At 39.3% G+C, this 14,807-nt stretch overlaps 1 long non-coding RNA gene across 1 annotated transcript in view; it reads left to right on the forward strand.

Moving 5' to 3' along the window:
* The window catches only part of LOC137251341 (uncharacterized), a 383,967-nt gene that overhangs the window by 318,139 nt on the left and 51,021 nt on the right, over positions 1-14,807 (forward strand). The gene's annotated exons all lie outside the window — the stretch shown is intronic.

Genomic DNA, 14,807 nt, shown 5'->3' on the forward strand with positions numbered 1-14,807 from the left:
ATATTAGCTCAAATTTATTTTATTCATTATATTTCATATATATAAAAAGTATGTATATATATACACATATTACTTTAAAATTTATTACTTTAATACATTATGCTTTGTAAAATAAATAAATAAATAAAATTTTAATAAAAATACGTAAATATATATAAAAACTAAAAAGTAACGGAATAATACATGCCGATTTTTTGATCGATCAGCGGAGACGGCGGACCATATCCTCTTGGAATGTGACGCAATCCCAAGACGCAGGGCTAAGTGTATGGGCTCACCATGGCCACAACATTCCCACATTAAATCCCTTAAGCCAAGAGAACTGCTAGGGTTCATCAAGGAAGTCGGGTTGGAAGAGGTGCTGTGAAGGAGGTGAGGGCACAATAGACCAATGGTCGCAGTGCAATCCTCAATAAATTATATATTTATCTAACGGAGAAGGAACGAGCCAGTCGTGGTTGACTGTGTCAAAACAGGCAAAGCTGCACTAGCACCGTCCTATGATGAGTGTTAATGGAGTTCAGAACGGTGGTAGTGATATGCACTTTACGGAAGTCATGCTGATGGCGGGATAACCGAAGAATTTCGTTTATTATAGGGAATCATAACGGATTTAAACGTTTTCGTTACTGACTAAAGGGATAATATCGGTATATACTGGCTGGGTTTCCGGTCTTTGGTAGTGGGTTTTATCCTTGCCATTCTCCGTCATTATGGAATGGCTTTTAACGACAAGTAGAAAACATGTGCTAGGCTGCTGATGCCTTCATGGCCAATGTGTTTTGGCATCGGCATAGGTTTTCCGTCTGGGACTATTGATATGGAAGGCTTGGCTTTTTCAATGGCTTCTTTAGCCTCTGTTGAGGTAACGGTCAGGTGGGACTCGTCATGCTTGTGTTTGTGTGCACGTTGATTTGGACGATATCTAGCATTGTCAACTATAGTTTGCATTGCAAATTGACTACAGAAAGCACTCGCGCATTTTCTCGAGTCCAACAGACGAAATTCTAGTCGAATAAATTATTCAAATACTAACTAGTATGAATAACACCACAAAATTATAGTCAATGAACTAGGATGTTTGCTGACTACTTTTGCTTTTCACTGCAGGGCTGTTAATACAGTTTTTCTTGCTGCAGGTTGTAAGTGGTGCTACATTGTCTCAAGACATCACAAAGCACAAAAATTGGCTGCAATTCTTTAAACATTTTCATATAATAATTTTAAGATACTCATGTAAATATGTAGATACGAATGCATGTGACCATGTTGCGCAGTTAGAAGGCATACAAAACAAGTAAGGAAGGCTAAGTTCGGGTGTAACATCAGCTGAGGGCTTCGGAGACAAAATTGTCTTTTTCATGGATACATAATAATTATAGCTCCGTTGGTTTCGTAGGGTTTCGTAGATGGTTTATAAATGGTATTTAATTCGATATCAAATACGTTTGGGAAATATCGACCAAATTGTAGACCAAGGGTGAAATTTTTTGGAACATTTTCCTTCATCCTTTGTCAAATATGGGGAAATTACATGTTGAAAATGAACCTAGAGTAACCCGGGAATGTTTTTGTATGAAATGGGTATCAAATCAAAGGTATTAAAGAGTATTTTAAAAGAGAGTGGGCCTTAGTTCTATAGGTGGACGTCTTTTCCAGATATCGCCGTAAAGGTGGACCAGGGGTGACTCTAGATATGGGTATCAAACAAAAGGTGTTAGATACTTACTTACTTAATTGGCGATTAACCGTTTAAACGGTTCTCTCTGCTAACCGGCGCCAATTGGTTACACCAAGGGAGTTTAAATTGTTTTCCACCTGGTCTTTCCAACGGAGTCGGGCCGCCCTTTACCTCTGCTTCCATAGGCGGATTCCGATAGAAACACTTTCTTGGCCGGAGCGTCATCTTGCATTCGCATAACATGGCCTAGCCAACGCAGCCGCTGCGTTTTAATTCGCTGGACTATGTTGATGTCTGCGTATGGCTCGTACAGATCATCGTTAAATCTTCTTCGGTACTCGCCATCGCCAACGTTTAGAGGTCCATAAATCTTTCGAAGAACTTTTCTCCCGAACACTCCCAGAGCCGCTTCGTCTGATGTTGTCATGGTCCAAGCTTCTGCACCATATAGCAGGACTGGTACGATAAGTGACTTGTAGAGTATGATTTTCGTTTGCCGAGAGAGGACTTTACTTTTCAATACCTTCCTAGTCCAAAGTAACATTAAAGCAAGCTACATAAACACATTAATCATCATTTACACATATACATACAAGGCCGCAGAGAGATACTCACCATCAGCCGAAGTAGTAGTCACATATCCACACGCATATGGCTATGCGAGAGTCTATGAACTACAAATATACATGTACATATATGGCTCGTAACCAAGCATGAAATGTATGAAGTTACTAGACCTTGGGAGAAATGGATGAACGAGAAAACAGAGAGCATAAAAGCAGCACAAGCTGAGCAGTCAGTGAACAGTTTGATTTAAGCACGCTATTGGTTGTTAAGTGTTATTTTGAAGTACTTTCAAAGTAGTCTAATAAATACCATTTTTGCATTATATAATATTGGAGTTATTTATTCAACAGTTTAGCGATTCGAACGTTAGCAGAAGATTTGGAATAAGCGGAATTATACTAAATTCGTTACAATTGGTATCAGAAGAGAAATTGTTGAATAAATTTCGAAGATTTCGAATACAACTTGAACATGGCAAAGTTAAGTGAATTAAGGATTCAGCAACTGAAAAAGGAGTTGGAAAACCGTGGATTGAATACAACCGGCAATAAGACCGAACTTCGAGCACGGCTACGAGAGGTACTAGAGTCGGAAGGAATTACTGTGGACGATGATGTCTTTCATCCTGACGGGGACGAGACAAGAACAAAAACTGAAGAGAAAAACAAAACATCGCAGACAGTTACGGGCACAGACTGGAACACGATTTTGGCTGCAATATCTGCTCAAACATCGACAGTGTCATCTCAACTGGAAGAACAAAAGACAAATATAGCATCTCAACTGGAAGAACAGAAGACATATATGGCATCTCAACTGGAATCGCAGGAGAATCGCATAACATCCAAGATTGAAGCACAAGAAACGCGTATTTTAGAAATGTCGACACAGATTACATCAAAAATGGAAACACAACTGAAAGAACAGGAGACACTAACAGTACATCTCGCAGCGCAGTTTGAAGAAAAAATGGAGGCCGAGGTGGATGCTTTGAGAGGTCGTATACAGGAGTTGCAACTTAATCGCCCAGCTGTTTCAGCAAGCAATACGAAGGTAAAAACTCCATCTTTTGACGGCTCTATTCCTTTCCACATATTTAAGCTTCAGTTTGAGAAGATCGCAACAGTGAACAACTGGAATGCTGAAGATAAAGTTGCTGCATTGTTCGTGGCTTTAAAAGGACCAGCTGCTGAGATCTTACCGACCATCCCAGAGTACGAACGGAACAGTTATGAAGCATTGACGGGCGCACTAAATAGGTGATACGGAATCGAGCATAGGAGACAGATATACCAAATGGAGTTGCTGAACCGCTTCCAAAGGCCTGGCCTCACAAGAGTCTGCGTTGGATGTTGAAAGGCTGGCACATTTAGCGAATGCATACGCACCCATGGAATACACCGAAAGGGTAAAAATCCAGAGCTTTATTACTGGAATACGGGAAATTAAAACGAAGCAAGCGACATACGCAAACCCAAAACCTACATTCACAGAAACGGTATCACATTATCTGATTCAGGAAACAGCTTCGCTTCTGTGTAAGCCAGCTTTCAAAGCACGCCGTGTGGAAGTGGAAAGGCCAGATTAGGTAGACACAATTTTGGAAGCACTGAAGGGATCACCACAGAAAAATGCCGGAGTTATAAAATGTTTCAAGTGCGGTAACCCAGGTCACATTGCACGTCATTGCAGCACCGGTCCTAGTAGTTCCAACTTGGCTAGTCGTAAACGCAAAGCTGGAGAAGATACGCAAGAGCTAGTCAGATGTAAAGATCGAAAACTTGCCTCAGCTATTGAATGTCCTGTAATATCTATCTCCCAAATTGGAAGAAAATCGAGCAGTCTTGCCGTCAGAGGAAATGTGGATGGCAAGGTGCGTGTACTGACTCTAGATACGGGCGCATCTAATTCCTTAATTCGATCTGATTTGGTTAATAGGAGAGTAAAGCCATTACCTGAAGCAAGGCGAGTATAACCAAGTCCAGGGAGAAGTGATATGTGAAGTCTTAATTGGAAAGGTCATGGTTCTTCACAAATTCGTTGTGGCGGAGATCGTTGATGAAGTCATATTGGGGGTGCACTTCTTAGTTGACCATGACATCAGGATCGACATGCAAAGAAGGAATATGCGCTACAAGAACCAGGATGTACAACTCAACTTCAGTTTGGAGAAAGGGTTCAGCAGTAAGCGAGTGCTGGTAGAAGCGATTCGACAAAGACCACCAAAGTCAAAAGAAGAAGATCGGGCAAAAGTTGATGGACCAAATGGGCCAAACAAAGCAAAATCAAAGATACCTGTGAGAGAAACATTGGCGTTGACAAACCCAAATGGACGCACTAAAACGAAGGAAATAATTTCCCATAAAGAATGTAAGGGTAGTTTCAAGACAGGGCGCACTAAAATGGAAGAACGAGAAAACAGAGCGTATAAAAGCAGCACAAGCTGAGTAGTCAGTCATCAGTTTTATTTAAGCACGCTATTGGTTGTGATGTTAAGTGTTATTGTGAAGTACTTTCAAAGTAGTCTAATAAAGACCATTTTTGCATTATTGAATATTGGAGTTATTTATTCAACAGTTTAGCTATTCGCACGTTAGCAGAAGATTTGGAATAAGCGGAATTTCACTAAATTCGTTACAATATATTAAACAATTTTGCTTTTATTCGGATAGCGACGAGACGTTCGTCCACAGGCGTGAACGCCAATACTTGGCGACAAAGTCTATCTCCCCCCACGAATCCGACGCCGAAACTGCGCTTCATCCTCTTTCTTCCTTGCTTCGTCCAACGCATTTCTTGGATGGCGGTGATGACAGATTTTGCTTTGACGAAGACATCAACCAGCCGGGCATCTGGACCAATCCCATTCAGGGAGCGGACGTTCCAGGTGCACGCCCTCAATTCATTGTCCTTCAAACGTTTGCCATGATCATCATCAATAAAGTGTGGTTGTATTTTTATCCGAGGCTTGTTGTTGTTTTTCATTGGAGTGTGGTTTGACGTGGAGGGTCTCAAGCACAGCGCACAACCTGCTCAGCGGGGGTGAAAATATTATCTGCATGTTTATATAACGAGCCGCTTGATCCAAGACAGACGCCCGCTTGCAGCCGCACCTCGTGGTTGACAGACGCTGCTGATCAAATATCCACCAGCTAGCCCTTAAACCGATTAAGTCAGAGTGGCCTTGCCGGGTTGTCGCCTTCTCACATTAGCTCACCACTATACGAATGTTTAGCGGCTACCCAGAGGATACCTGGGCGCAAGGGAACGGCAGTAGTGATCTGCTTGAACCGCATGCAAAAGAATCACCCTGACCATTCCCAGGTGAATGGCGGCCAGAAGCTTTCCCCACTTTCGTGGACTTCTGCACACGGCTCTATCCTCCATCCTTAGTTCTATATGTGGACGCCTTTTTGAGATATCGCCATAAAGGTGGACCAGGGGTGACTCTAGAATGTGTTTGTACGATATGGGTATCAAATTAAAGGTATTAAAGAGGGTTTTAAAAGGGAGTGACCCTTAGTTGTATATGTAAGGCGTTTTCGAGATATCGACCAAAATGTGGACCAGGGTGACCCAGAACATCATCTGTCGGGTACCGCTAATTTATTTATATATGCAGGTAATACCACGCCATGATTCCAAAGCCTTTTGATTTCGCCCTGTAGAACTTTTTCTTCTAATTAATATGGTAGGTGTCATACCCATTTACAAAGTTTGTTCTAAAGTTATATTGTCCGTCAAAATTCCAATTCAGTCACCATATTTCATCCCTTTTTTCGTATTTGGTATAGAATTTAGGCATTTTTTTAATTTTTCGAAATTTTCGATATCGAAAAAGTGGGCGCGGTCATAGTCGGATTCCGCCTATTTTTAATACCTAGATAAAGTAAGTTCAGATAAGTACGTGCACTAAGTTTAGTAAAGACATATCAATTTTTGCGCAATTTATCGTGTTAACGGCCGAGCGGAAGGAAAGACGGCAGACTGTGTATAAAAACTGGGCGTGGCTTCAAACAATTTCGCCAATTTTCATAGAAAACAGTTATCGTCATAGAAGCTGTGCCCTTACTAAATTCCACAAGGATTGGTAAATTTATGTTCGACTTATGGCATTGAAAGTATTCTAGACAAATAAACCCTTCGATAGATTTTGGCGTCTGGTCAGACGAGAAGGCTTTATTTTCGTGAATAACTTTACTGCTACCCACCCGATCATGAAAAGCTTTAGTGACTTTTTAAGTTTAGAGGCGGTCTTTATAATAATTCCGAAATCGATATTTGTTTCTTTTTATATTATCTGTTTTTTTGTACCAAAGTTGATTATATCACATTTTAGCGTTGTCGTCTGACTAGTTCGTATTCATTCCAAAATTTATCAATAACAAGTAAGGAAGGCTAAGTTCGGATGTAACCGAACATTACATACTCAGTTGAGAGCTATGGAGACAAAATAAGGGAAAATCACCATGTAGGAAAATGAACCTAGGGTAACCCTGGAATGTGTTTGTATGACATAGGTATCAAATGGAAGGTATTAAAGAGTATTTTAAAAGGGAGTGGGTCATAGTTCTATAGATGGACGCCATTTAGGGATATCGCCATAAAGGTGGACCAGGCCTGACTCTAGAATTGGTTTGTACGATGTGGGTATCAAATGAAATGTGTTAATGATAATTTTAAAAGGGAGTGGCCCTTAGTTGTATATGTGAAGGCGTTTTCGAGATATCGACCAAAATGTGGACCAGGGTGACCTAGAACATCACCTATCGGGTACCGCTAATTTATTTATATATGTAATACCACGGACAGTATTCCTGCCGAGATTCCTAGGGCTTTTGATTTCGCCCTGCAGAACTTTTTCATTTTATTCTACTTAATATGGTAGGTGTCGCACCCATTTTACAAAGTTTTTTTCTAAAGTTAAATTTTGCGTCAATAAACCAATCCAATTACCATGTTTCATCCCTTTTTTCGTATTTGGTACAGAATTATGACATTTTTTTCATTTTTCGTAATTTTCGATATCGGAAAAGTGGGCGTGGTCATAGCCGGATTTCGGCCATTTTTTATACCAACATGAAGTGAGTTCAGATAAGTACGTGGACTGAGTTTAGTAAAGATATATCGATTAATGTATCGTGTTAACGGCCGAGCGGAAGGACAGACGGCCAACTGTGTATACAAACTGGGCGTGGCTTGAACCGATTTCGCGCTTTTTCACAGAAAATAATTATCGTCCTAGAATCTAAGCCCCTGCCAAATTTCACAAGGATTGGTACATTTTTGTTCGACTTATGGTATTATAAGTATCCTAGACAAATTAAATGAAAAAGAGCGGAGCCACGCCCATTTTGAAATTTTCTTTTATTTTTGTATTTTGTTGCACCATATCATTACTGGATTTGAATGTTGACATAATTAACTTATATACTGTAAAGATATAAAATTTTTTGTTAAAATTTAACTTTAAAAAAATTTTTTTTTTAAGTGGGCGTGGTCGTTCTCCGATTTTGTTTATTAAGCATATATATAGTAATAGGAGTAACGTTTCTGCCAAATTTCATCATGATATCTTTAACGACTGACAAAGTACAGCTTGCAAAACTTCGAAATGACCTTCTTTTAAAAGTGTGCGGTGCCACGCCCATTGTCCAAAATTTTACTAATTTTCTATTCTGCGTCATAAGTTCAACTCACCTACCAAGTTTCATCGCTTTATCTGTCTTTGGTACTGAATTATCGCACTTTTTGGGTTTTTCAAAATTTTCGATATCGAAAAAGTGGGCGTGGTTATAGTCCGATATCGTTCATTTTAAATAGCGATCTGAGATGAGTACCCAGGAACCTACATACCAAATTTCGTCAATATACCTCAAAATTTACTCAAGTTATCGTGTTAACGGACAGACGGACGGACGGACGAACGGACGGTCATGGCTCAATCAAATTTTTGTTCGATACTGCTGATTTTGATATATGGAAGTGTATATCTATCTCGATTCCTTTATACCTGTACAACCAACCGTTATCCAGTCAAAGTTAATATACTCTGTGAGCTCTGCTCAACTGAGTATAAAAAGCTTGAAATCAGGAGTAACCTTTGCCGGGTTTAAAAAAAAAATAAAATTTTTTACCGTTTAATGACTGTTAAGTGATGGCCTACGCTAACGACCTGGCATTGAAAAAATAATTAAATACAAGACGCGATAACCTCACAAGAGATTTAAGGACGAGCTTCTCTTCCAATTTGCGGCGTGCTGTGTTTTAAATTTTCTACAAAATGACGGGACGGTGCCTATATATTTTACGTCGACCCCGAACGGCTTCTGTAAGGCAGAAGAGTTTTCACAGAGAAGCTTGGCACAAATACACTCGAAGTGTCTGCCAAATCCCTGTAGGGGGACGACCCCGCTTAGAAAAACTTGTTTCTATAAAGTTTGATGTTGTTTGGCCCAGGAATTTTATTCACGCGCAGATTAGTGTGAGGGTGGAACTTCGTAGCCCCTATTGAGGGGATACCAATTCGTTCCGCGTGTTCGCCAAGTGGCCACTGTAGCCACCTTGTAATTAATGATTCTAAACATTTATTTCCCAGATCTACCTAGGAGGCTGTTTAAACCCATTCTTCTGTAACACTGCATAGCCCATTTCAAACTATGCTAAGATTATAACTCTCACTCAAGCACAATTGATGTTTCGGACTCGGTAGTCTAATTTTGTGTCACAACATAACTCATAATACCCCTATGGCCGTCCTGACTCCAGTTCAGTTCCAGTTCCAACTCCTTTAGTCTTAATATTGCAGTCACAAAAGTGGGATAGTTTAGCTGTAATTGTCCCAGGATTATATTAAGCACGCCAGTCGGACATGATCTTAGCACTCCAGTTACTTCCGCGCGGGCTGACCGTTGCATCTTTATCAGCCTTTTTAAATTGTATTGCTTGTCTGTTGCTTACCAACATACGACTGTGTAGGCCATTAGTTTTGGTCTCAGGTTCAAGCTCCTTGTTGGTTCATTCTGTCACACGAGTATAGCTTACTATTTTTTCTTTTTTAAATGTTCAGTTTCCGGTTTGGATTGGCATCTTTTTCATGGACGAGCTACTTCCAGCTTCTGGAAAATGACGTATTGGTGCCGTTGAGTGAGCTGAAATTTTGGGATTTTGTATTCGGTTGACGTTTGTACGAGAATACAATCAACGTGCTTGTACACCTATAAACCGTGGGCACTCTGGCGTACTTACATGCTTCGATTTCACCTCTATTCTGACATTGCTGTCACCGTTGCCACACATATGCCCTCAAAATAGAATGTGGTAGCAAACGCAACTGGAGCAGTAATCACGTGAATTGATCAACTATTTGCTAACATAGTATGCACAACTGGATGTTGTGGTTTAAGAAAAACTGGTAAAATCACGAATTTCAACTTTTTCTCTTTACCAGAAACGCCGTTATGAAATTCGTATGTAAAATCACCCGCCCCGCCCCCCCCCCCCCCCCGTTTTCGAAAATTCAGTGCATTTTTGATTCTATGGTACCGTTTTTGAGATATTTGCAATTTACCGTTATTCGAAAAAAAAACCAAAAAGATGACTCCCTTTAATTACGTATATCTCACGAACGAGTCAAGCAATTGCAAAAAAGTTTACAGAATCGAAAATACGATAAACCTTGCTATAAATGCATCATAGATTGTTTTTTGCTCAACCAGATAGTTTTTGAGGTATTAGCTTATCATTTCAGATTTTTGTTTTTTTTTTATGAAAAAATATGAAAAAAATTACCCTTTGCGAGGCAGCATTCCAAAACCACAACTGTTTTTCCAGATATTTTTTTTTACGTAAAAGCTCTGTTTAATTAGAAAAAAGATAAGCTATCATCGAAGAAAATCGATGCAAAATTAGGTTGCGCAACTTCAATGTATTTATACATACATATATTAAAGGTATAAAGTGCAAATGGATATTATCCGGATAAACGAATAACACCATAACAATGATAATACTTTTTCTTTAAATAAATCAAATAGTACTTTTAATACTCGAATTGTTTTATAGTAGGTAGAGTGGTTGCATCGAAAGGAAGAGTGGTTGGGTTCGAAACCTGCTGTAGGCATGTAGTTATAAACATGTATTTCCGTCACTTATGGGTAAGTATTCAGGTAGATTTTCAAAATTATAAGACAGAAAATTTTTAAAGCCTACATCTAAAGCAGGTGGTATTTTCTTTTCCTGGCTTCGTATAAAAAGGAACCTTTCTGTCTAGGTAAGATTTGATTTTTTCAATTTCATTCTTGTTCCGAGTATAAATATGAGTTAATGGCCCTTGAAACTTCATAACATCTGCAAGGCTCGCCGGAGATATGTCAGTTCATAAGTCAAATTTCAAAACCGTGATTTATTAAAAAAAAATAAAATTAGTAAAAGGACGCAAGAATTTGAGTGTAATAACGATCCAGATATGTTCTGTTTCATGTGTGGCCAATATACTATCATAAGGCGACGACAAGTGTTCTCAGATCATATCAAAACTTTTTACTCCAAGTATTTTGGCATTGAGCCTAAAAATGCTGAAAAACCATGGACACGGAACACTTTGTGTACATCGTATCGAGTAGAATTGATTCAGTCGGAATCAGGACAACAAATAAAATTTGATACACCAATAATATGGAGAGAACCTACTTGCCATTCAATAGAGTGTTATATTTGTCAAACAAAAGTACTTGGCGTTGGAAGATCAAGAAGAGTAACCTATGCCAGCGTACCTACAGTGACATTACCAGTACTACATTCAACGGCAGTTGCGGATCCAGTTCCATTGTCAACAGTAATAACTGAGTGCGGGTAATCAAGTTGTACTGAATTTCGCATGGGAAACGAGAGAAACGTTCTGTCACAAGCACAACTTAATGATTGGATAAGAGATTTGGAACTATCCAAGGAAAACGCCGAGATTCACACTTCTCGTATGAAACAATTTAAATTTGTGTCATCCGATGTTAAGGTGATATATTGTAGAACTCGTCACGAACCATTTTCCAAAGACTATACCAAGAAAGACAGTATATGCTACTGCAACGACGTTCCTGGTTTATTGAAAGAGTTTGGTCAAACATATGATTCAAAAGAGTGGCAATAAACTGAGTTTGAAGGCTGTATTATTGCATATTGGTAACAAAAAGCCTTCTATCCCGATCGTACATGAAGTAAATACAAAGGAAACCTACGAGGAAACGCAAAAACTACTAAAATTTATCAAATATGAAGAGCATGATTGGAAAATATGTTCGGATCTCAAAGTCGTTGCAATGCTATGCGGTCTACAAAGCTGCTTCCTCTGCAAGTGGGATAGCCGAGCTCGTAAGGACCACTAAGTCTGAAAGGATTGGCCGGAAAGAGTCGAGTTTACCGTTGGTGTCGATAAAATCAAATACACCCCTCTTGTCAAGAAAGAGAAAATCATACTTCCACACTTACACATCAAGCTCGGTCCCATTAAAAAATTTGTTAAAGCTTTGGAAAAGAAGGCGAAGCATTCGACTATTTGAAAACAATTTTCCAGATATTTCTCAAGCCAGGTAGGTATTTTTGTTGGACCACAAATAAAAAAGTTTATCAACAATAATCAATTCAAAGGACTACTCTCATCAGTTGAGGCAGCAGCGTGGGAATACTTTGAAAAGGTCGTTGCTTCTTTTCTCGGTAGACACAAAAGCCCTAACTACGAGCAGATAATAATTATGCGAAAATGGGTAAATATTAAAGGCTTATTAAAATTAATTTCCCAAAATTCTATAACTTGTTTACCTAACTAATATTTTCTTTCCAGGCATAAAGATGTCTTTAAAAATTCACTTTCTGCACCCACATTTGAGCTTTTTTCCGGCAAATCTTGGCGACGAAAGTGACGAACGTGGCGATAGGTTTCATCAGCAAATGAATTTTGTAATTAAAATTTAATTAACTCCGCGATAAGCTACAAGCTTGAAACTTGGAATATAGTTAAGAACCCGATGACCATGCAATAATATGAAAAAAAAACTCCAATAGGTGACGCATAGATCGAAATATTTCAAAAAATCGTATTTGTGGTCCGATTTGGCTCATATTTGGAACACATAATACATACATGAATAGAGAGCGACATATGAAAAATAAATCCCGCTTGGAACAAATATTCCATACAGTCCGGTAGAAGTGACATCAAAATATTTTGGAGTTCGAGGAGGGACAAGCATACGTAGCGCCGAGTCCAGTAGAGTCTTTGGAAGGATTATGTGTTCAGGACCTAGATTGTAACAAATTGTCAGTAAAGAGTCCTTGTAACAATGAGTCACTAAATGAACTAAATAGAATGAGAAATAATAGGGAATTAAATAAAGACTAAAAACTTGAAAATAAAATAATTAAAAAAAAATTGTTTAGTTAAACGATTTTATTGAAAACAATACTTACATGAAGTAAGAATAATACTAAAAGCTAGAAAATAATTAGGTAGGTCCTAGGTACGTGTTGGCGTTGATCAGACAATTAAACAAAAGCGTTGAACGCGTCAAATTTCTATAGATAGTCATATATAAGACCAAGTGAACCTTAATCAGGTTATGCTACGCCTCACATTTTTAGAAATTTCACGCGCCCAACGCTTTTATTTAATTGTCTGATCAACGCCCTAAATTGATGAGGACTGTGATAACTAGTACCTTGGACCTACCTAATTATTTTCTAGCTTTTAGTATTATTATTACTTAATGTAAGTATTGTTTTTAATAAAAATGTTTATCTTAAAATTTTTATTTTTTTTAATTATTTTATTTCTTAGAGATAAGTAATTTAGGCATTTGCTTTATCTCTGTAATGAGTTGTCTCCTTCGTTAACGAGCGAGGTTTGTTTGGGAAAGTTCATGTCGGGCGGGAAGCTTTTACAAAACTAGCAATCAGTCGGCTTTGGGGGGATTCTTGACATTCTTTCTACCAATAACTATTACAAATACTTATTATGAGGGTCCCTAATTTACCCTTTTGTTAGGGATAAAACCAAGAAGAAGAAACGAGTAGCTACAAAATTTAAGGCGAGAACAAGCAAAATGTACAGCATTGTCATCTGAAAGTCGGAAAAAGAGAGTATCTCCGGATGTGGTCCACCTTACCTCAGGAAATAGCGTAAGTATTTACAGTTCCATATTAAGTTCCCTTAATTCATTTAAAAATCAAAAATTCCTTAACTCCGAGTACATCAACTGTGAAAATTTGCATTTCTTAAACCCGTTACATAGTTTAAACTACTTTAACTATAATAAGTCTTGAGCTTAAATATATTATTTCTCTTTTTCTTTTCAATTCAAATACAAAAATCTTTATTTAAACAAGTAAGGGTGTAACCGAACATTACATACCCAGTTGAGAGCTGTGGAGACAAAGTAAGGGAAAATCTTACTTACTTACTTAATTGGCGCTTAGCCGTCTAAACGGTTATGGCCGTCCAACAAGGCGCGCCAGTCGCTCCTTCGCTCCGCCAACCGGCGCCAATTGGTCACACCAAGGGAGTTTAAATCGTTTTCCACCTGGTCCTTCCAACGGAGTGGGGGCCGCCCTCTACCTCTGCTTCCATAGGCGGGTTCCGATAGAAACACTTTCTTGGCCGGAGCATCATCTTTCATTTGCATAACATGGCCTAGCCAGCGCAGCCGCTGCGTTTTAATTCGCTGGACTATGTTGATGTCTGCGTGGGGCCGTGTGTAGAAGTCCACGAAAGTGGGGAAAGTTTCTGACCGCCATTCACCTGGGAATGGCCAGAGCGATTCTTTTGCATGCGGTTCAAGCAGCTCACTACTGCCGGTCGCTTGCGGCCAAGTATCCTCTGGGTAGCCGCTAAACACCCGTTTAGCGGTGAGCTAATGTGAGAAGGCGACAACCTGGCTAGGCCACTCTGACATAATCGGTTTAAGGGCTAGCCGGGTGAGATTTCATCGGCAGCGTCTGTACACCTCTAGGTGCGGCTGCAAGCGGGTGTCTGTCTTGGAGAAAGCGGCTCGCTATATAAACGTGCCAAGTAATATTTTCACCCCCGCTGAGCGGGTTGTGCGCTGGGCTTGGGACCCGCCACGTAAAACCATACTCCAATGAAATATAACAACAAGCCTCGGATAAATACACTCTCTATTGATGACGACCATGGCAAACGTTTGAAGGGAAAATCACCATGTTGTAAAAAGAGCCTAGGGTAACCCTGGAATGTATTTGTATGACATGTGTATCAAATGAAAGGTGTTAATGAGTATTTTAAGAGGGCGTGGGCCTTAGTTCTATATGTGGACGCCTTTTCGAGATATCGCCATAAAGGTGGACCAGGGGTGACTCTAGAATTTGTTTGTACTATATGGGTATCAAATGAAAGGTGTTAATGAGTACTTTAAGAGGACGTGGGCCTTAGTTCTATATGTGGACGCCTTTTCGAGATATCGCCATAAAGGTGGAACAGGGGTGACTCTAGAATTTGTTCGTACTATATGGGTATCAAATGAAAGGTGTTAATGAGTATTTTAAGAGG

This window comes from Eurosta solidaginis, chromosome 4 (assembly GCF_040869045.1).
Source record: "Eurosta solidaginis isolate ZX-2024a chromosome 4, ASM4086904v1, whole genome shotgun sequence".
Classification (NCBI taxonomy): Eukaryota; Metazoa; Arthropoda; class Insecta; order Diptera; family Tephritidae; genus Eurosta; species Eurosta solidaginis.